Source organism: Pinus tabuliformis, chromosome 8 (assembly GCF_031772625.1).
Source record: "Pinus tabuliformis cultivar Carrire ecotype Pingquan chromosome 8, CPIR1, whole genome shotgun sequence".
NCBI lineage: Eukaryota > Viridiplantae > Streptophyta > Pinopsida > Pinales > Pinaceae > Pinus > Pinus tabuliformis.
Genome location: NC_142294.1, coordinates 1,346,224,105 through 1,346,249,395, shown reverse-complemented (window position 1 = coordinate 1,346,249,395; position 25,291 = coordinate 1,346,224,105). Strand labels below are relative to the sequence as shown.

Below are 25,291 nucleotides of genomic sequence, written 5' to 3'. Positions count from 1 at the left end.
CCATAGGAATGTTTATCATATACACTAGAAAGAGTGTCATAGAAATTACATACTATTGCAGGGCACAAATTTAATGTTCTATCTCTGTTAAGGCCCTCAAATGTACACCATACAAGGTCTGGATGCATTTTTTTAAACCCAAACCACCATGATTTACCAAGAAACCCATCTTTGAATGGGTTTGGCCTCCCTTGACAGATTTGAGCAACTGTGGATTTGAGTTGTATCAAATTTATCCCATGTCCCAATTGAGCCATCTCTTTACACCACTCAACCACCTCGACCTCCTCCTCTTCAGTCATAATTGTAAGAGGCCCTCTACGTTTTGTATGAGTGGGCACATTTATCCATTGATAAGGGAGGAATACCATGTTTTTTTCATATGCTTGAATTGAATATCCATTAAACTCTATGTCATCAATTATAGCTAACATGTCTTCTTTTCTCCAACCTCTTATAGCACTGATCTTTTTAGTTGAACTTTCCCCTTGGACTATGGTTGACAGTGGCTTTGTGGCTGATGATGTGACAACATCAACTTCAGTCACATGGTCATCCTCAAAAACATTGTTTGGAGCATTTTTTACATTCACATCACCTGTCCTGTCCTCATCTGATCAAGGTGACCGCAGTTGGGCACCCTGGGCACTCTCTTGCCATTTCTCCTTGTACGAGCAACATAACTAACTCTTGCCATAGATGCAACTACCTGTCGAATTATTGCATGCATTTAGTTAATATTAATTGAAAATTACGCTTTCATACAAGGCAATAGTATTTCTGCTTTATTAAAGGAAATTATGAGCATGTATGCTAGTATCAACTTAACATATTTTCATACATATTCCTTTTTGATAGTATCCTTGAAAACTCAAATCTACAGAAGGAATTTGTTGTATGTCTTCAAATATATCAGTGATTGTTGTTTTGATAACTTGTTTTTACACTTAAAATACCTTGACTATATTTGTACTTGGAAAAATACTACCAGTGTGTTTAAATTGACCTAGAATTGGTTGTATGTCTTCAATTATATCAATATATGTTTTGGATAAAATGTTTTATGCATTATAGGAGGAGTTTCAACTATAGATAAGATGTTGATATGGTCTAGTTATTGTTGTTTTAATTAAATTTTTTAGCCCCATGTTTATCATTATTATTAATCCTAATCATCACAATCTCCACGCATGAAGGAAGTTGTAAGCTTGTCTTGCTAAAGGAATTTAGCGGCTCAATAGAATCTCTAGGCTTGCTTTAGTAATGGTTAGTGATTCTCCTATTGTGGGAATGGTTATGAGTTTGTCAATATTATTATTCCTATAGATAAGTTGTTGATCTGGTTTAGTTATTGTTGTTTGAATTAAATTGTTTAGCCTCATGTTTGTCATTATTGTTAATCCTTATCATCACAATCTCCATGCATGAAGGAAGTTGTAGGCTTGCCTTGCTAAAGGAATTTAGCAGCTCAATAGAAGCTCTAGGCTTGCCTTAGTAATGGTTAGTGATTCTCCTATTGTGGGAATGGTTCTGAGTTTGTTAAATTTATTGTGGGAATGGTTTTAACTTTTTCATACTGTTATTCCTATAGATAAGATGTTGATCTATTCTAGTTATTATTATTTGACTTACATTGTTTAGCCTCATGTTTGTCAATATTGTTATTCCTAATCATCAAAATATACAAGCATGAAGGAAGTTGTAGGCTTTCCTTGCTAAAGGAATTTATTAGCTCAATAGAAGCTCTAGTCTTGCCTTAGTAATGGTTAGTGATTCTCCTATTGTGGGAATGGTTTTGAGTTTGTCAATATTGTTATTCCTATAGATAAGATGTTGATATGGTCTAGTTACTGTTATTTGAATTAAATTGTTTAGCCTTATGTTTGTCTTTATTGTTAATCCTAATCATCATGATCTTCAGGGATGAAGGAAGCTGTAGGATTCCCTTGCTAAAGGAATTTAGCAGCTCAATAGAATGTCTAGGCTTTCCTTAGTAATGGTTAGTGATTCTCCTATTGTGGGAATGGTTCTGATTTTTTCAATAATATTATTCCTATAGATAAGATGTTGATATGGTGTAGTTATTGTTGTTTGAATTAAATTGTTTAGCCTCATTTTTGCCATTATTTTTAATCCTAATCATCACATTATCCAAGCATGAAGGAAGTTGTAGGCTTGCCTTGCTAAAGGAATTTAGCAGCTCAATAGAAGCTCTAGGCTTTACTTAGTAATGGTTAGTGATTATCTTATTGTGGGTATGGTTATAAGTTTGTCAATATTGTTATTCCTATAGATCAGATGTTGATCTCGTCTATTTATTGTTGTTTGAATTAAATTGTTTAGCCACATGTTTGTCAATATTGTTATTCCTAATCATCAAAATCTCCAAGCATGAAAGAAGTTGTAGGCTTGCCTTAGTAATGGTCAGTGATTCTCCTATTGTGGGAATGGTTCTGAGTTTGTCAATATTGTTATTCCTATAAATAAGATGTTGATCTGGTTTATTCATTGTTGTTTGAATTAAACTGTTTAGCCTCATGTTTGTCAATATTGTTATTCCTAGTCATCACAATCTCTAGGCATGAAGGAAGTTGTAGGCTTTCCTTGCTAAAGGAATTTAGCAGCTCAATAGATGCTCTAGCCTTGCCTTAGTAAGGGTTAGTGATTCTCCTATTGTGGGACTGGTTTTGAGTTTGTCAATATTGTTATTCCTATAGCTAAGATGTTGATATGGTTTAGATATTGTAGTTTGAATTAATTTGTTTAGCCTCATGTTTTTCATTATTGTTATTCCTAATCATCACAATCTCCAGGCATGAAGGAAGTTGTAGGCTTCCCTTGCTATAGTAATTTAGCAACACAATAGAAGCTCTGGGCTTTCCTTAGTAATGGTTAGTGATTCTCCTATTGTGGGAATGGTTCTGAGTTTGTCATTACCATTATTCCTATAGATAACACTCTTTAGGCATGAAGGAAGCTCTAAGAGAAATTTCAACTAAAAAAAGTGACACCTGGTTCCTTTTCTAGTTAAGATGTTGATCTGGTCTAGTTACTATCATTTGAATTAAATTAAATCCTTAAATCTTGAAAACTATAAAGTGTGATGAATTTTGAATTGGATATGGAATTCTTCTTTCTCCATTTCAAGTCTAACAATGTTGGAAACACTCATAGACATCCTAAGATAATTAATTTAAATGTTAAAAAATTAGTTAAAAGGATAAAAGGAAGTTTGGAGATTGATTTGAGTGGATGTTCCACAAAATGATTGACAAGGTAGAGGGAGAGGATGTTATCAGAAAAGATGTTGCAGCTTATGAAGGGAAGGATAGTGTGGGTTTAGGAAAATCTGAAAGGCAGATGAAGTATCTTGAGCATTTGAATGTTAAGTAGGTAAGTAGGTTATAGAGAAGCATAGTGATTATGAAATGTTGCAAGGGAAAACAATTGATAGAGATTTCCTCTTCAAATGCAACAAAGAGAAATGAAAAAATTAAGAGAATGAAAAAACGACGATGATCTTCATCTTATTCACTAGAAATTTAATCTAAAATTAATCTAAATTGGTTTCATGTCTCAACAAATATGAAAAGTACTGGAAGAAAGGGAAGAATAAAGGAGTTTCTACGTTTATTTTTGCTATTCCAAGTTTGTCACTGATAGCTAGTTGAGAAAGGAACTATTGTCATTTATCACTAATTCTTTGCCATTGTTTATTTCCGCATGTCATCAATTTATGCTAAAGTCTAGACATTTTGGAAAATCTGTTGTGGATTCTCCTTGTTAATTGAGGTGGTCATCTAGTTGTTCTTAAATTGGAGCTAGGAGGCTCATTTTCCAATTAATTCTGATTGAGGAACTACTTTTTATGACATTGTTTTGGCTTTGGGATGAATGTGTAGAACTTTATATGAAGTCCTTCCTGCTTGGAATTTGTACTGTAGAGAATGATTGATGTTTAGCTAGAAACATGTTATGTTCATCTGTAGGTAACCATACTAGCCAATACTATGCATTATGGTTGTGTCATATTTTCCAGTCAACCTACAAATGACCCAGAATATAGAAAAATAGAAAACATATATATTTTCATGAAAATAAAACTGTAAGAAAAAAATAAAAGCTATGAGAAATGAAAATAAAATTGTAAGAAAACTATGTTGTAACTGAAATAACTAACCTGAATATAGTGTGAAATGTTCTGTGATGGTTTGTCTCCAGGGCTGGTGAATAGTTTGAATGTTAAACATGCAACTTCAGCAGTGTTTGAACTTCTTTTATAGTTTTTTGCACTTGAATTTAATTGGTGGCAAGGATGGACGTGGATTGCAATGGCTTCATTTTGAATTTGTGATCTAGATTGATTTGGACGTGATCCAATGGCTGACAATTTTTTATTGTTGATCCAAATGCTTTGATTTGTTTTAATGGGAAAGAGAATGGGTTGGGTGTCATTTATTGAATTTATTGGGTTGGGTGTCATTTATTGAACACAATGGGTTTAAATGTTGAATATCACAACAATTATGGTTGACATACATTAACTTTTATTATGTGTGGGTATGAATATGCATTTGGGATACATCGCTTTAGTTCAGATCATTGGGGGTTGAAGTGACTGCTACTTTGCACTTTTGGAATAGACCATTTTGGAAGGATTTATGGTTTTATTTGTTTTCTAGTTGGGACAATATGATTTGTATAGTTGATACTTACAAGACTATTTATGGATAGTTGTGGGCCGAGTCAATGTTTTGGGAAATTTTGGACATAAATTAAAATATACTTGCACTTAATGTTATTTGTTTTTGTTTAAATATTGGTTGCACATCTCTCAATTTCTGGTGGCTTGATGGGACCACTACTATAACAATTACTAGTCCCTCCACAACGTTAGACATCTCTCCCCTACTGATAACTAATTTTGTCTTTTTCTTGAGGTAAAGATATAAACATATGAATGAGCGATGCGTGGTCTCTATCTTTGTTTATGTGCTCCAAATGTATAGGTAGACACTTGTGCATCAACTTTTCACATCATGATTAAATGTATCTTATGTGCCCCAAATGTACAGGTCGACAATTGTACATCAACATTTCACATCATGATTAAACGTATCATGCATTTTTCCAACTTGTGTTAGTGGCAATAAAATGGGTATCAATAGAAAGTTATATGTTGTAGCTTCTCATGTTATATTAAGGGTATCGATATATATTACGTGTTGTAGCTTCTCATTGGATAAATACATGTACATGTACATTTAGTTTCCTTTTACATAATTAATTTGATATTAATATTATAAATACAAACTTTTGATATTGATAATATAAATACAACATTTTATAGGGAAAAAATTAACACAATATCCAAATATGATTGATTTGATATTGATATTATAAATACAACATCTTATAAAGAGACATTTTCTATAATTGGGAAAAAACGATATGCAACAATTTTAAGAACTTGTATTAATTTAACAAGAAAATTCATCTTTCACAATTAAAAAAAATAGAAAACAAAATATCTTACAATATAATTCTTATTTTAAAAATAATTTGTTAAAAAAAAATTGATATATAAAATGATTGACGAAAAATTTTGTATCATAAAATTTATCTTTGACAAATCCTATTCAATTCCATTTAAAATCCTAAAATCAAAACATCAATCCATTGCAATCAATTTCAAAACATCCTTAATCTTAACATCTATTTTACTAAAAATATAACTAACTAACCATTCTTCAAATTTTATTACTAATTCATATTCTTATTTTTAATTGATATAAAATAATTTTTAAATATTTTATTAAATTCAAATAAAGCACTTTATTTTTATATATAATATATTATACCAGTTAAAAACAAATTTTATTACTAATTCATATTCTTATTTTTAATTGATATAAAATAATTTTTAAATATTTTATTAAATTCAAATAACGCACTTTATTTTTATATATAATATATTATACCAGTTAAAAATAAATGTAAAACGTTTATAAATATTAAAAATATACAATAAAATCAAAAAATATATAATAAATATGTTTTTTTAATTAAAAAATATTTTTAAATATGAAAATTCAGTAAATATTTAAAACACCTAACATACGTAAATCATAAAGTGATCTTTAAGATGCCTCTCTAAACCACTGTAATAAAATCATAGTTAGTTTCTTGGTAATTCTCTCTAACTTCGGTCAATGTCTCTTTTATGGATAAAGAATTATTATTATTATTATTATTTTAATAAAAAAATGATTTAAGTTAGTATAAAACAATCTCATAATGCTTTATTAAATTATGAAAGAGATTTATTAGATGTTTAAAAGGTTTTTCTAATTCAAAGTAATAATTGTTTTTATGTAAAAATATGACTTTTTAACTATTTAACAAATTACGCACGAAATAAAAATAATACCAAAAACATGTGTTGCTTGAAATACCTATAATTTAAAGGTTGTTCTATACATCTAGAAATGAGTAAATGTGGATCATTTCTAAATGTGGATCGGTGCCATTATGTATGAATGAGATCAAGCACAACATTGTAAGTGCAAGATCCGTGGGCTTATGATGGTTAAATAATAATTATAAAATAAAAATAAAGTCTAATTTTTGAAGTGGTATGAATGCATGGGATAAAATAAATTATATATAATTTGGGAAAAAATACTATGTATTGAATTTTTATATGTTTATTAATTAAAATTAAATATAAAGTTTTAAAATGAAATGGTTATTAATATAGGTGTAGATTAGTAGGTTTGATTGAGATTTAGTTTTTATTGGGTTTTAGAGACAAACCACCTGGACACGGGTTGAGATGGAAAACCACATGGATAAAGATTGAGGATAAAAGCCATTTTGGAAAAATTAAATTATATTTCAAGAGACTTACAAACTCAACTAAACTTTGCATAATAACTACATTACTATTAAAATGTAATAGTAATTTTACCTTTATTAACATATTTTACAATATAAATTAAGTCAATTTATAAAGTAAAAGAATGTGGCTTCTGAGAAGTTAAAATAAGCATTTTGAATTGGTATAAAATGGAGGGAGGATCAATCCTTGTACTTTTGCATATTAAGATAGAGTAGTTCAAGAATTAAATTTGAATAGCAATATCATATTTCATTTTGATGAGTTATTATCAATGTAATCCACATTCACAATCTAAAATATATAAGAAAATTAAAAATAATATTAATAGTGGGCATTATTATACTATATAGTATTATCATTTTTAAAATATTTTTAAATAAATGTTTCATAATGATTAATACTTATCAATTTAACACTACCTTATTTATGTGGAACTTATTTTTTTATTAATATAAATAAATTGAATTGAATCTATTTCATTATGTTAATAGTGTGTTTATTTTGGAATATGACTTTCAAAATTTTAATTTAGCTAGCCTAGATTCATCTTAACTCCGAATCTATCAAGCGTCAAGAGGGATCAAATCTCTGGAGGTGTAAACCTCTTCTTTTAGTGCAAAACTTGAGGAAAGGTTTGCATAGATTTGATCTCTCTCAGCGCTTGATAGATCCACAGTTAAGATGGATCTAGGTTGGTTTCAGTCGTGTGCGTCTAACAAAAATCTATTGAACATATGATTAATTTTATCAATAATATGTAAATACATCTAATATTAATAGAATAATTTTAAATATGCTAAATATGTATGAGATTTATCTGGTCATTTTAATTTTAAATTTGTTTAGTTACCTCAGTTTGTTGAGATGATAAATATTGTTAGTAACTTTAATGATGAAAAATGATGAAATATCATTTTTGAATGCAAAGTGACAATGTAATAGTGTTGAATGATAGAAAATGTGATTAATAAGAATGTAGTCAACTACAAATAGTCTTCATTGTGATTAATCTCAAACTATTTTCTTGCACTATTCTTATTGTCACCTTTGTTAGTTTTGTCTTCTTTTCATACCGATTATATGAAAAAGACAATTGAAATCGTAAACCATTTAAAGCTTTAGCTCAAGCTGTTGTAGTAAACATCATACCTTGTCTCTCTTGCTCTCCAATATTAATAGGTTGAATTACTATAACACAAAAACCAATGTACATTGTCAATAATTTTTTGTGCTTACACTGAAATCAATGCACATTGTTAATCTAATCACTTTAAATTAATGTACCATCATACATCCAATTACATCAAATCAGAAATCAACATCTACAATGAAATCAATGCATCTAATGCAAGAAATCAAATAAGATTAGAAAAAAAACATCTACACTAAAATCAATGCATGTAATGCAAGTAATCAAATAGGATTAGAAATCAACATCTACACTCAAATCAAAGCATCTAGTGCAAGTAAGCAAATGAGATTATAAACCAACATTTAAACTCAAATCAATGCATCTAGTGCAAGAAATCAAATAGGATTAGAAATCACCATCTACATTGAAATCAATGCATTTAGTCCAAACAATCAAATAGCATTATAAATCATCTACATTGAAATCAATGCATCTAGTGCAAGCAATCAAATCTAATTAGAAATTAACATCTACATTGAAATTAATGCATCTAGTGCAAGCAATCAAATAGGATTAGAAATCACAGTCTACACTCAAATCAATGCATTAGTGCAATCAATCAAATAGGATTAGAAATCATCTACATTGAAATAAATGAATCTAGTGAAAGTAATCAAATATCATTAGAAACCAACATCTACACTAAAAGTAATACATCTAGTGCAAGCAATCAGACATGATTAGAAACCACCATCTATGCTGAAATTAGTGCATCTAGTGTAAGAAGTCTTCTTCCCTCTCTCCCCACTCCATCTATATCTATATTTCCCTCCATCTCTCCTTCTTTGTCTCTCTATCTCAAACCCCCGCCGCTGTCCCCCCCCACACACTCTCTCACTCCATATCTATCAATCTCTCTATCCCTCCCTCCCTTTCTCCATCTCCCTCTTCTTCCCTCTCTTCACCTTCCATTTATATCTCTATCTCCCTCTGACTCTCTATATCACCCCTAAAACATACACTCTCTTTCTCAAATCTATCTATCTATATATCACTCCCTCCTCCTCTCCCTCTCTATCTCTCTCTTCCTCTTCTCTCCCGCTCCCCCGATTCTATCTCTCTTAACTCTTGTTGTCCTCTCTCCCTCTCTCTCCATCTTCCTTTTTACTCCCTCTCTCTCTCTCTCCACCTTTATCTCTCTCTATATTTCTTGTTACCTCCCTCTCTCTCCCCCTCCATCTCCATCTATTTTTCCCTACCTCTCTCCACTCTCTCACATCCTCTCTCTATTCCTTCCTCTCTCTCTTCACCCTCCAACTATGTTACTATATGCCTCTCTCTCTCCTTCCCTCCCCCCTTCTCTCCATCTCTCCTTCTTTGTCTCATTATCTCACCCCCAAACATAGAAACTCTCTCTCCATCTCTCCTTTGTCACTTCCTCTCTCTCTCCAGTTCTCACTCTCTATGTCTTTCTTCTTCCCTCCCTCTCTCCCCCTCCAACTCCATCTCTCTATCCCTCCCTCTCTCCCCCTCCAACTCCATCTCTCTATCCCTCCCTCTCTCCTCCTCTCTCTCCCTTTCTCTCCTTCCTCCCTCTCACTTCCCCCATCACTCTCTATCTCTCTCCCCTCCAATCTTCTTTCTTCCCCCATCACTCTTTTCCTCTCTTTCAAGTCCCCTCTCTCGTCCTTCTTCTCTCTCCTTTTCTCTCCCACCTCCCTCTATCTTCCCCTGTCACTCTCTCTCTCTCTCTCTCTTCCCTCCAATCCTCTCTCTTCCCCTATCACACACACTCTCTCTCCCCCCCTCTCTCTGCTTTCCAATCCTCTCATTATCTCACTCCCTCTCTTCCTCCTCCATCTTCATGTCTCCCTCTCCCTCTATTACCCTTCTATACCTCTCTCACTCCTCTTCCTCTCTCTCTCTCTCTCTCTCTCTCTCTCTCTCTCTCTCTCTCTCTCTTTAATCATCCTCTCCCCTTTCCTTCAGTTTATCTGCATCTCTCCCTTGTCACTTCCCCTATATCTCCACCTCTATCACTCTATGACTTTGTTCTTCCCTCCCATATATATCTAGAGTTAATATATGTATATCATGATATATTAATATATATTATAATATAACAAATTTAATATTATATTAATCCAAAGTTATTAAATTTAATAATATTAATATATTAATATAAATATTAGATTTAATAATAATATTAATCATTCAGTAATTGTCCGGATGATGGATCCTTGTTGGGATTTGAAAAGTTGACAAGTATGATTATTACTGTGGGTACTCCGAGATTCAACTATAAGAAAATGAACCACAGATGCTGAAATCCAAAATAATATTAATATTAATATTAGGGTTAATAATGTTTTTTTTGCATGTATTAATAATAATTTGGTCCATGGTATTAATAACAATTTGTCGCATGGTATTTGGCCCATTGGCTTCACCTAAATAAAACCTATTTTTTTAGTTTTTGTAAATATAAAGAGATTTATGGAGTAAATATAAAGAGAGGTTTTATTTATTTACCATACCTCTGGAGTAAGTATAAGAAAAGGTTTTATTTATTTACCTTATCTTTGGAGTAAGTATAAAAAGAGGTTTTATTTATTTATCATACCTTTGGTTTATTTATATTTTTATTTATTTACCATACCTTTTTTTTGAGTGTTCGTAAACCTCTTCATATTTTAAATTTATATTGTGTTACATAATAATAATTAGATTGATTTTTAAATAGGACCGACATTAGATTAAAAATGTTAAATGTTATGTGTTTACGTGTTTACATTTTTACGTGTGAGATCTCCTATTTACGTTTATGTGGATACTTTTATGTGTTTTTGCGTTTTTACATGAGATTTACCGCTCTGAGAGGCACAATTATCAGTGATGTTTAGATGAATGGTAGAGACTAATATTCATAGAATAGTTTAGAATATCCATAGTAGGATATACAAATGATTAGATGAATGGTAGAGACTAATCTTCATAGAATATTCTAGAATATCCATTGTAGGATATACAAATCTTCAACTGAAATTTATCTCGAGAGTAGTTATGCCATTTGTACTCTTTTAGTTAAATTGATTAAAAAAAAAAAAAAGTTATATGAAAGTGTCATATGACATACCACATTTGGACATATGGGTATGGTACTAGCACATGGTATTGTAACAAAGCTCATTTATAAATTAAGAATTTCTATGATAAAATAGGAGTAAATCTCTATGTAGTAAAAATCTTGTTCCATATTTTTAAATGTATATATGTTTAACTTATATATTAATTATTTTTATAATTAATAATCATTTAAAATAAAATTATAATTTAATTGGTTTTTATAATTTTTTTAATTGTAATAACATAAAATTTATCATGAAATAATTTACTAGTAATTTAATTTATATGGTTATATAATTAATAACTCTTTCACAAGTAGCATAGTAAGAATTTATTTCTTAATGTTAACTAAATATACCTCTTAAGTTAGAAATAAAAATAGAGGTCATACTACATTGTCATATCATATGTATATATGTTTGTAATTGTCTATGCAAGAAATGTATTGTGTTTATTATAATTAAGATATAAAAATGAAATACATTAATTGTATTAATTTTATACTTGATATTATTAATATAAATTTTATTTATGTATCAATTAATAAATTTAAATCTTTAAATTAATAAAAATTAAACCTCACACAAAATAATCAATCTATATACCTCGTAATTCGAACAATAATTGATTTCAATGACCCGGAAACAAATAAGACCTAGTGTGAATGAATGTAACTAACCTATGTTCGCGGTTCCTATTGGGATAAAGTACGCAACTCATGCTTGACCCCGTCTGATGACCCCTGAAATCTTAGCTTATGTTCGTTATTTTAATTCTTTTTACCAAGGTTAACAATGTAAATCAAACAAAACAAGTGGAGAGCGAGAAAATAAGTGTAATTACGCCGTAAGGCGTTTCCTCTGAGAAAGACATCCCTAAAATGTGCCCTGTGCGATCCTGAGCCATTGATTATGTGTGTTAGATGATTGGAGTGTTTTCTACCATTCGTTTAATCTCTCTTTTTCATAGAAAAATGGTTTTTTTCCCATGGTAATGGGCCATGAAGGGCCAAGACTGGCCTGCTGGCGATGAGACTCCTCTGCTGGCGATGAGACTCTTCGCAGAGACTGCTTGCTGGCGATGAGACTCTTCTGCTGGCGATGAGACTCTTCGCAGAGACTCTTCATGTCTTTTTCCCTGCATGCGTGTCCTTGTGCTGTTATATCAATAGCAACCCTATGCGCATGGAAAAAAAAATGACATGACTTGAGTTTGACAGAAACTTGGCCCGCCATTTTCCAGGCTCCTAAATTTTCCTGGAAACAGTGAGGGTCAGTGCAGTAGCCATAGTTGTCACACTGTCAAGCTCATTTCTGTTTTTAGAATTTGTTTTACGATTCTAGGCAAAGGCCTAGCTTTGTAAAAGAATGAAAAGGTCAGCTGTAGAGGTTGGAAAGCGGAGTTTTGGCACTGAGAGGATGGCAGCTTGAGGGTTGTGTTTTTTTGTAAGCCCAACGGGTCTCTGTATTTTGTAATTTATCAGATTTAGAGAGTGTTCTCTTGGATTCATGGCCTGGAATAAATAGATCTCAATTTTTTATAACTGCTTTTTGTCTCAAGTCTCTTTTTGAATGCCCTTTAGTTCAAAAAGATATCATCCATGCTAAAAATGGTGGCCATCTTTTGCACACAATGAACAATTTCATCTGTAGTGCAAATAAGGGAGCTCTCTTCCTTATTAGATCCCCAACATCCTGTCCCCAAGTGTTGTTAGTTAAAACCCAGATATGCTTAAATCTCGCTGCAAAAAGAATTTGTTGATTCAGCTCCTCGAGGATTGAATTTGAAGATTTCAATAACCTCCAACTATCATTACGCTCTTCATAGATCAATCATGAATATTTCCACTCCATTTGAAAAGCTGCATTTGAATTTTACTCCAATTGGTAGGAGATATTGGTTTGATTTTCATTTTTTGGACCGTGAGTATTATTATTGATTTTTGGAGTTAACAGGTTAACTTCTTCCCAATGGCAAAGCCTTTTCCATAAAAAGGAATACCCTGCCCTTTAAACTTCATCTCTGATTCTCCACAGCATGCTGGACAAATCATGCTGCAATGATCTGCTTAAAATTATTTTGTGACCATGGATTAGTTCCAGCTTTTTATGTTATAGCGGGCGCAACCCATTTCGTGCAAGGAAAGCATGCACCCGCTTGTTGACTTCAATCCAACTGCATCCAGCCGTTGGTTTAATCCCCCTATCTTTCATGGTTTTTCTCAGCTTTTCAATACCATCCCACCGGCCCACTGAAGCATAGATATTTGAGAGCACAACATAAGTTGCTGCATTTTTCCAATCCAACTCAAAAAGGTGTTCTGCAGCGTATTCTCCTAACTCTGTATTGTTATGTATGATACAGGCACCAAGCAAACACCCCCAGACTGTAGCATCAGGGGTTATTGGCATTTTGCTTATCAAGTCTTTAACCTCTTCCAGATGCCCAACACAGCCAACAAGGTCAACCATGCAGCCATAGTGTTCTATCACAGGTGTGATCTGGTCACATTGACTCATAGAATTAAAGTACTTTCGGCCCTCATCCACTAGGCCTGCATGACAGCATGCCGAAAACACATTGACGAAGGTAACACTGTCCGGTTTCATACCAGATTGTTGCTATGTATTCAGATGAGCTGGAACTTCTAGATAAAAGAAATAAGATCCTTCCTTCTCTTGATATCGTTTTGCACACCTTTAGATTAGTCATCCATTGGTGATTCACCGACATTCATTTTAACTAATTCCAGGAGCTTACTTCTCATTGAATCAAAATGTACAGTTTGGGCATAGTCTTGTACTATAAGCCTTGATCATTGTAAAAGAGGCATCTCCGTTTAGCTGGGAATTTTTTTTGTTTATTTAGTTGCCTAATACCAAATATTCAATAAGAACTTTTCTTGCAAGGTGTTCTTCTAGTTAGTATAACTTGAATCCCCTGTTGTCAATTAATTTTCTGATTCATTGTGGTCAAAATTTTCTTGGGCAGAATTTGGAAAAAGAAATTGTAAGATCGAGGCAAGCTACTCAACGCCTTTATGAGAACAGGGCACACCTGAATTCAATATTCTACGCACCTTGGAGGAAGTGTTGGTAATTTTTTCTTTACTACTTGTTCATGGTATATATTCTGAGATTTTTGAGGAGCCATTTACCTGAGGCATTGTGGCTGTTTGTGTTCTTAGTGTCACTGCTAATCTAGATAGTATCATAAGGAGAATCCTCACTAGTGCATTGAACAGAGCTATCTTGTTGTCCATCACATAGAAATATGCTGGCTTCTTGGAGGCTGTCTTCAATAATTAGAGCTGACAACACCCTTTGAACCAAGGCCACCATTGTCTAGCTACTAATGCTTTCAAGCCTGACTGTAGCTAACCTTAGCATAGAAAAATTAATAAAACTTGAGATAAATATAATGCCTCAAATAGACCTGTGTCATTCTTGTATCTTATGATTTGGTGTATTTAACTTGGAAAGATACACCTTCAAAACAAATGGTTACAAATGCCATCAGATGTATCTATAACATTGCCTTCACGTGAGAACTTATTGATTGCTTTGTTAACATATTTCTTTCTTAAATTCTTGAAATTGTTGTGACTCAAGCTCTGGACGACTCCCCCAAACTGTATTCTCTGTATCTGGGTGGATTTTCCTCATTGACCAAATCAGGTACAAGTCCCACCATAACATAATTCGAAGGATTTAAAAAGAATGGGATAGGGAACCTTTCCTTCTTGTCATTCACCACCACCGTATGTTCTATACTTTCATATTTGTCTTTGCTCCAAACCTGCACAACACAAAAAAAGGCTTGTTTCTATGAAAACTGTAGGGTGCTTAAAACAAAATAAGTTGCTTCGAAGGCAACACTGACAGAATGAATGCAAGCTATATATGGCCATTCACTCATAGATCAATATATTTTATTTCCAAGCTAATGCAATGTACATAGCCAAACATATATTGCCTTAACCATTTTTTTAAAGCTTGTTTCTTCTGGCTTCACTTGTAAATAAAGAAAAATATCATTTCATTAACAGAGACAACTGATTATTTAAATTGTACAATCTATTTCAATTAAGAAACCAACAATTTTTTTTTGTTTCAGTCCTAGGAAACTAGACAGTTACATCATACATGGCTTTGAACATATCAGATTAAAGATATCCCGAGGACTATTTTGTATACCATGAATTTGTATGGGCAAGAGTAAGAGAATTTTTCTCCAATTTACATACCCCACAAACCCATCCAATAATGTCATACATTCTGTCATGTGATACCCCAGAATATAGTTATGGATTAGCTCAAGCATCCAAGGTTTCTGATTTTCCAAGACTTGAGTTTGCCTTGCTCATACTTACACTTTCTTAAGAGGCAGTACCACTGCAGGCACTGCTGTGGGTGGGATGATTCTTACAGCATGCATTATGTTTTCCAAGCAAAAAGAATAAGATGATATCCATGCCTGTAAGATGACATCTTTGAGGTAAAAAATCTTTGTCAATGTATCATCAAAGGAAACCTTATGCCTTGCTGCGTTTTCTTTGGGCATCAAAAGGAGGTTCTTACACACCATTCCCTCCCTCTGTTAGAAACCTCTCTTGCAGAGAAAACAACAACAATTTCTGAAAAGCAGATATCTCTCTATGCTTGCCTTCCAACTCACCTACTCTGGTTTCAAGCTCTCCTGCTCTTTCATTCATTTTTGTATCCAACAGCCTTATGAGCTCATCTTGAATTCAATATTCTACGCACCTTGGAGGAAGTGTTGGTAATTTTTTCTTTACTACTTGTTCTCGGATCATCTTGCATGCAGTTTAATCTCTGTTCTGTTATTGAATTTGGATGCTATGCGTAATTTGGATGCTATGAGACCCTGAATGATTACCCTCTTCGGTGGTTACCAGGAATTTCAAAGGATCACAACCATAAAGTGCTTTGAAAAATGAAAATGGGTCAATTTCAAATGATGTGGAGACAACAACAAAACATAGAAAGCTTGTGGAAACTATTTTGAGCTTATTACCACTAGGAAAAGGATCAACTTCCTGTAGCTTTTTGCTGAAGTTATTGAAATTTGAAAGTTGCTACTATATTGGGAAATAAAGCTTCATCTGAAATGAAACTTGGAAGGTGGATATGCATTCCATTAGAAGAAGCTTTAATTAATGAACTGTTGATTCCATCTTCACCGCACACAAATGGGATATAGATCTTGTGCAATGCATATTAGAGCACATTTTGACGCAGGATAAGCATCCTCGAAGCATTCCAGAAAGGGCACAATTGCCTCATGAAAGGTATAGAGGTCATTGATGGTCATGACTGATAGTTGGTGTTCATATGGTGCCTTTGCATCCAACGGTACTTTGGTTAGCACTGGTGGATTCAACGATGAAGCCAGGGCCGTTCGTCCCTTTGTACCCTGTGATAACTCTGCATGCGATTGGAATGAAGGTAATACAGTCTAGAAATCATGGCAATGTGAATCAAACAAGTTCATTTATCTGGCATCAAGTTTGATGCGCAGCTGCTGTGTTGTTCATGGTTGGGCGTAGAGAAGAATCACCACGTGATCGATGAATTACTTGACACCTATAGCTGAGTTTCAGGTGAATTTGAAAGAATGAGTTTCAGGTGTTCTTCTGATGCAGCTAGGGACATACATACGGATATTAATATATCATAGCAACTTCAGGCCTATCTTCTACAGGCTACAATATTCCAATTTCCATGAAGCTTTTCCTCAACTTACTAAATCTGCAATCATATGCAACACTTCGATGTCAAAATCAGGAATTGCATGTTGCTGTATTTGGTCGACCACCTAAACCTATTTACGAGGAACACCACAAGAAATTGAGTGCAAAATCAAGTTACGAATATGTTGCTTCAGATTGTCAGAAAATGATTGTTTTCTCTGGAAATGTTACTTAGCATAATGTAAGCTACTATTTATATGGAGAGCAATAGGAATTCAATTCAATTCAAATGGAAAAAATCATAGGTCATGGTCCATTCCTACTAATACTTCTTGATATTAAAGAAGGAATTGATCAAAGAGAATTACCAAGCATCAAGTAAATATGCACTAGAAGATCATTTGTTATATGACAGTAGGTTAAAATAGGTGGCAGAGTTTTCTTGGTTTGTTGAGCAGTTGGAGACGGCACTTAGCCATAGGTGTCACACTGTCAAGCTCATTTTTGTTTTTAGAATTTGTTTTACGATTCTAGGCAAAGGCCTAGCTTTGTAAAAGAATGAAAAGGTCAGTTGTAGAGGTTGGAAAGGGGAGTTTTGGCACTGAGAGGATGACAACTTGAGGGTTGTGTCTTTTCTTGGTTTTCGATAAATGAAGATTTTATAATTACAATGCTTAACATTATTTTTGATGTCAATTTCTTTTATATGGTTGCATACCTACATGTAAGTGATGTTCACTTACATTATAAAATTATTTAAATTAAAAAAATATTGTGTATATTATTTTAATTTTCTCCTCGCGAATCTTATTTCTAATGAGCTTCTTTGTACTTCTAACTTTCGCAGATATCCTAGGTCACTCTAAAACAAACTGTTCTAAAAGAAGTTACACCTATTAAAAAAAACCAATGATGAAAAAAATTTAATTAAAATTGACATAGATTGGTTTTAGGTGGAAGGTCATGAACATGCAGTTTCACTTGCATCGATAGTAGTATTTGCAGCTGTTGGGAGTTCTTCAGAAACAGGCTTCGCTTTTATCTTTAATGAGTCAAAATCTTCTTGGGCAGAATTTGGCAAAAGAAATTGTAAGATCGAGGCAAGCTATTCAGTGCCTTTATGAGTTTCAAGTGTTCTTCTGATGCAGCTAGGGACATACATAAGGATATTAATATATCATAGCAACTTCAGGCCTATCTTCTGCAGGCTACAATATTCCAATTTCCCTGAAGCTTTTCCTCAACTTACTAAATCTGCAATCATATGCAACACTTCGATGTCAAAATCAGGCATTGCATGTTGTTGTATTTGGTTGACCACCTAAACCTATTTACGAGGAACACCACAAGAAATTGAGTGCAAAATCAAGTTACGAATATGTTGCTTCAGATTGTCAGAAAATGATTGTTTTCTCTGGAAATGTTACTTAGCATAATGTAAGCTACTATTTAAATGGAGAGCAACAGGAATCCAATTCAATTCAATTGGAAAAAATCATAGGTCATGGTCCATTCCTACTAATACTTCTTGATATTAAAGAAGGAATTGATCAAAGAAAATTACCAAGCATCAAGTAAATATGCACTAGAAGATCATTTGTTATATGACAGTAGGTTAAAATAGGTGGCAGAGTTTTCTTGGTTTGTTGAGCAGTTGGAGACGGCACTTAGCCATAGGTGTCACACTGTCAAGCTCATTTCTGTTTTTAGAATTTGTTTTACGATTCTAGGCAAAGGCCTAGCTTTGTAAAAGAATGAAAAGGTCAGCTGTAGAGGTTGGAAAGGGGAGTTTTGGCACTGAGAGGATGACAGCTTGAGGGTTGTGTCTTTTTTTGGTTTTCGATAAGTGAAGATTTTATAATTACAATGCTTAACATCATTTTTGATGCCAATTTCTTTTATATGGTTGCATACCTACATGTAAGTGATGTTCACTTACATTATATAATTATTTAAATTAAAAAATATTGTGTATATTATTTTAATTTTCTCCTCGTGAATCTACAAACTGCTCTAAAAGAAGTTACACCTATTAAAAAAAACCAATGATGAAAAAAAGTTTAATTAAAATTGACATAGATTGCTATTAGGTGGAAGGTCATGAACATGCAGTTTCACTTGCATTGATAGTAGTATTTGCAACTGCTGGGAGTTCTTCAGAAACAGGCTTCGCTTTTATCTTTAATGAGTCAAAATCTTCTTGGGCAGAATTTGGCAAAAGGTTTCCTCCATTTATTTACCTCATTCTATTTCATAACATACTTTTCATATCTTTCAACAACAACCAACTTTAATGAATATTAGTAAATAAGCAAATATTTGAATGTCTTTATATTGTCTGTACATCTCATTCTAGCCTTTTCTTTCTTTTGCAACAGGGCACATGGCCTCAGAAATAACATACCTGCACAACTACAAGTCGCCTGGCAAGCAAAAAAACTGCATCTCCAGCTACGCATTAACCTCCAATGGTGTTCAATATGCCGTTGTTCACCATGCATCTTCCACTAACAATATATAAATCCCCATAGCAGAGGTAACTTCATTTCCATTCATTCCAGATTCATTTTAACACAGCTCACCTGCAAAGTATTACTAATAAATTTCCGCAACTGATTTACATATTGCTAATTCTAACTACATATACATTTTGCACGTCCATTACTGCTTCTTCAGGTCTTCACTACCTCCACCATTTTTTCATACAACTTCAAATATGGAATGACAAGCACAGTGTTCTTTAGACTATTATATTCCTTCTCGAACCTCTTTTGTTACAATTCACTGTTTGTATTTTCCATTTCAAACTTGAAAAATGATGTTTCGAACCTCTTTTGTTACAATTCACTGTTTGTATTTCATTTCAAACTTGAAAAATGATGTTTCAAGATCAAATACCATTTTCATGGTTTGTTTCCTCACAACTATTTGTGTTTTCCATTTCAAACTTTAAAAAGGATGTTACAATACACTATTTGTATTTTCCATTTCAAACTTTAAAAAGGATGTTACAATACACTATTCGTATTTTCCATTTCACACTTAGAAAATGATGTTTCAACATCAAATACCATTTTCATAGTTTATGTCTTCACAACTATTTCTGTTTTCCATTTCAAACTTAAGAAGGGATGTTTCAAGATCAATAACATTTTGATAGTTTATGTCCTCACAACCAATTCATTGTCAATGGGTTTTAACATATTTTGTTGACAAAGTCAATTGATTTTAACGAATATAATACATGTTTTCAATATATCTTCATATTAATTTAATTTCCCATTTGAATAATGATTTCTTAACTAGCCTTTTCCAAATCAATATGGCTTCCCGGTTGTTGTTCGCATATTAATTTAATTTCCCATTTGAATATTGATGCATATTTATGGCTACTTACATTCCATTTCAATGGTTTTTGGCATGGCTTCCTCAAATTAAAACTTGAAATCATCGACCCTTGCTTTCAAAAAAGCCCCGAAAAACCTATTCACATTTCGATATTCTTCCACACGCTATGCCTTACGACGTCTTCTTTGCAACATTGGGTGCAAATGCTAGTTATTAAATCTATTAGAAAATGGATACTAGGGAGAATCAATGGCTGTAACTTTTGAGGTCAATAGATTAAATTTAAAGGGAAAAGTTGTAACTTTTGAGTATTAAAGGTCAATAGATTAAATTTAAAGGGAAAAGTTATATTAATTTTTTTTTTTTAATTTTAAATTATATTATGTTTTTTATTTGAAAAACAAAAAAATTGAAAATAACAATTATTTTATCTTATAAAATGTTTTAAAATTGTTTTTATTTGGTTAAGGGTTTGTTTTTCTATGTTTTAAGGAAATAAGTTAATGGCATGAATCTTCCACAGTGGCATGGCTTTCTTTATCTAATAGTAAAGAGACAATCTATATGTAGCTAGGAAATTTGACATGAGTTATATTGTAAAAAAAAATTCTTGGTGTGTAAAAAAAATGTTATATTGTATTATTCCTTTTAAAAAACTCATTAATTTTTAACTAATATTCTAACACATTTATATCATATATTTATTTTCTATCATTTCTTAAAAGGAATAGATAGACCTTACAAATATACCATTGATTAATACAATAAAATGATCTTCAACTAAGAAAAAATACTATCATATAAATCGAAACAATTTAAAATTTGAGAAAACATAAACTATTCAAAAACTTATTTAAAAACAATCAACAATTCTACCTATAAAGGCCAAAAGATTTATAATTGAATTAAATATTGAAAAATATTCATTTTTGTTTTTATCTATATTTTAATATACTTTTTGTTAAGTCATTGTCTAAACATCTCTATGTTTTGAAGTTTTGGCTCGAATAGTAAAATTTCTTTTCAGCTGGAAATTTTACTTTTTGTTATTTAAAATGTGTTTTTAACTGCATATATGTGGATTTAAAATCCTAAAAAACCCTTAAAATACTCAAATTGCAAAGAGTTTACAACACAAACTTGTTATTCAAAAATATTCTTACATAATTCTAAACAAATTAAACTATATATGCCAAAAAACCTTCCAAAACATAAAAAATAAATAAACTAACACCTTTTAAGTTAATATCTAAACTAAACCACTTAAAAATTAACAACAAGAACACAAATTAAACCCTAGAAAATTATATTAATTACTGAACCCCAAACAAATAACAACAACCACCCCAATTAAACCATAAAAAATTATATTAATTTCATTGAACCCAAAACAAATATCAATATTAATTTTAACTCACACTGACCCCAAAACCGATAACAACTTAAGTATTAATTTTTATATATATATAAAACACCGGCTATATTTTATTATAAAAACAAAATTTTATTTAGAAAAACAGAAGTTACATCTTCACCTAGCTGTGACTCAAAAATTTTTCTTCTCTACAGTGGGCATACTCTATAAGTCTAATCACCATACTGATATCTATTCATAAAAAAGATAACATAGACAGTGCTCTTAACAATTGACACTCTCGTGTGCTATGGACCAAACTTTCCCATAGGATCCTCATAAATATGTTTTCCTCCATGACTAATGACTTCAGAAACTACATGAACTATAATTGTTACTAAAAATCGGCTTTGTTATAACACTGTTATTGTCATTGCTTCATAAAAAGAAGCCTAAAGTGCAACATGGGTCGCTATATCTTGAAATACCCAGAGCAGCTATAAACTCCGTCCAAATATATGATTTCGCCCGGTAGGACAAAACTTCCACATTTGGATAGCAAGTTGGCCTCCATATTCTGCTCTCTATAGAGGTGAGTAAAAGTAATGTTCTTAAAATTGTGATGTTATGATCACCTGGAACAACCTGGAACAAGCTCCTATGTCGGAATCTAGCGAAAAAAATTGAGAGGATTTGCAGCAACCAATGTTACCGCAGTCACTGCGTGTAAGGATTACACTGTCAAAGAGCGGGGAATTGTTGAGTGGCATTAGATGCGGGAGTCGGAGAAATGTGAGCGGCATCTAGGCTTTGTGAATCGTTTGCTGGAATTCAGGTTCGTTTCTCGGTTTTCAATGGATAGCTTCTGGATGTTATGGGTTTCCTTGGTGTATATCTCCCTCCACGTCTGATTTCCCTGAGACATATTTTTCTGGGGTTGTTTCTTTATGTGTTATGCGACTTGGTACTCACTTGCTTTGTCTTTTATTTCATGGGAGGTGTTGTATGGTTCTGTAATCCTCTCTGGGCATGAATAGCATGTTCCTATTCGGTTTACTTCAGTCGGAATTCCTTCACATCATGATGTTAAAAACAATTGCGATTTACATCCTTTTTTGTAACTGAGTCATATTCCCCCGTCTAAGCGTTCAAATGCCTTTGGCGACTAAAATATTTGAACTTGTTTGTCCACAAGTCTCTTTCGAGGAGGGTTCTTGCCTGTGTCCAAATAGCTTCCACTCTCTCTAGCATCGGTGGCTTAACTCTTTCATTATCTCCCAGCGATGCAAATATTTTGGTTTTCGAATTTGTAATAGATGGTGGACTTTGCATGGGTTGTTATTGCTGCTGTTGCTGTGAAGATATTTAGTTTTCTTTCTTTTTAACGCCTTGGCGCAAGATCCTTCTGTTGTCTTTCCTGTTACCTACTCTCGGCTAGCTTCGGCTCTGAATGGCTTGAATTTCCCGGCATCGGATTTCTGCATATTACGGCGGTTTTCTAATTCCACGGGGTGGTAGGTGGAATTTACTCTCGGTTTGGTCTTGGATCTACCGCCATTAAATTCTACATGACATTCGGCCCTGATGTCCATGTGATTTGGGATCCTCGTACTCTGACCCATGTGAGGATTCTTATTTTTATCTTACGTGCACTATTTTATATGGCATTCCTATTTCCACCTTCATAGCAAAGTTAATGCTATATCCTTACACCCTCTGATAGCGGCAGACAGCCTCCTTGACGTCATGGCGCCCTTACATGCTTGACCATGGATCATGGCATGCATCCCTCTCCGGTGATTACAGGTCACGCAACTCCGGCGACTCTACCGTCTGTCGTGCTCCTGCCCATCGACCCTGCCCGCCTCCACTTTGGCCTCCACTCTGGCGTATTGACGAGGGACATTTACGAACCTTACCAACCATCCTCCCGCAATTCACGCATTGAACTCCGACGAACAGAGGAGAGGTTACAACCATTGAACTCCGGCGAACAGAGGAGAGGTTACAGAAGGTGATTCAGTGCATGCAGCGCTTCGAGGACGGAAGATTTCAAACACTCTTTTGACCTCTGTCTTGCGCGTATACAGGTATTACCGTATACCCCTGCATACCTTTCTTTTTCAGCATGGCCTAGCAGTAGCAACCTAGCTGGCCTGGAATTCCTCCCAATCTTCAGTAATTTCAGCGCATATAGCCCAATTGACATTCCAAGACAGGGCAATTTCATATATTTCCCAAATGCTTCATTAAATTTTACTTCTACAATTGTAATTCCTATCAGATGTAACACTGGCTGCGTTTTAACTTGATTTATTTACTGTAATTAAGACTGGAATCGATCTCCAGCGATTTGGATTCATAGCACAAACTCAATAGGTGAAACGATCCTAGCAATTAAGCATTCTGCAATTCAACACAATCAGCGTCGATCCAGCACATAAAATATCCATTTAATAGCGCACAACACATAAAATTCAGAATGCGACACCCGATCTGGAATTGGAACTGTAACTGTGAGGGCTCTCCAACGGGTTATAGGAAGGAACAAAACCAAGGCCCATCGTTTTAATAATGATAGACCTTTTACTGAAATTTTGAAAATGTAGTATACAGCTCAGAATTTCAATAATAGAGGAGCTTTTACTGAAACTTTGAAACTATATGCAGCTGGCCATTGGTGATCGAAAATTGCTTTTCGCAAGGTTAGTGCGCATCCTTTTCATGCCTCGAAGCCGTATTTTAAAAAGCCATATGCAACGCGACAAAGCCCTAGCATTTCGAATAGATTCCGAACGGCATTTCATGTTTTATGAACTCTTCCCTGGTTAATGATTTGTAATTGATTTAGCACAGATTCCAAAACATGTTTCGATTGATTTAAAGATTTAAATATATTTTAAAGATTCAGAGATTACATCTCGATTTCCTCACTCCGCCAAATTGTCTCGTAAAAGATAGCAAATTTATTCTGGAGCAGTAATATATGGCCAAATTTAGATCGCAACTGGACTCACAGTTCATAATAAATTTTATTTGACTCCTCAAGAATGCGGTGCCATGAAGAATCTTGTTCATCATTCTCACAAGCATCGGTCCTGGTCACGGTTAATTATAAGGAGTATTCCAAAGCCAAATGGGTCTGAAAATCTTATTTTGGTTGGAATTTGATTAATAAAAGGTTCAAGTTTCATTCGATTAGATGAATTTTAAAAAAATTAGGGTTTTGATGATGTCAGCGCTCGCAAAATTTTATGAGGCAATGAAGAACCGTGTTCCGGAATTTTAGTTAGGAAAATCGAAATTTCTTCCCAGTGACGGAAAGTTAAAGTTTTAAAGAATCTTTTTTCTGCATGTTTAGTCAAATATCTTGTGACCGAAAGCATTTAAATATCGTAAATGCCGTAAGCAAGCATTTAAAGATTCTAAATAGATAGAAGTTTTTCCTCACTCAAATATTTTTATTAATATATTTTTTCCAACCTCATAAAAAAAGATTTAAATTTTTGAATATAATTATAATTTTGTTACGATTCAAATTTTTCTCCTAATGACTTGTTTTTCTCAAAAATCTGATTTAGGATTGTAAAAGTTTTCAATTAAATGTTTGATTAATAAGTATTCGTGTTTCCTATATCCGCAAAATCTTACAGCAAATCATTTATCCTCATTTCATTCAATTTTATATTATACAAATGAATTATGAATACTGTAGGT

General features: G+C 33.2%; 1 pseudogene; it reads right to left on the bottom strand.

Moving 5' to 3' along the window:
- Nucleotides 1-13,270: 13,270 nt before the first annotated feature.
- On the bottom strand, nt 13,271-13,768 carry LOC149240468 (pentatricopeptide repeat-containing protein At2g03880, mitochondrial pseudogene; annotated as a pseudogene).
- Between the last annotated feature and the right edge of the window lie 11,523 nt (nt 13,769-25,291).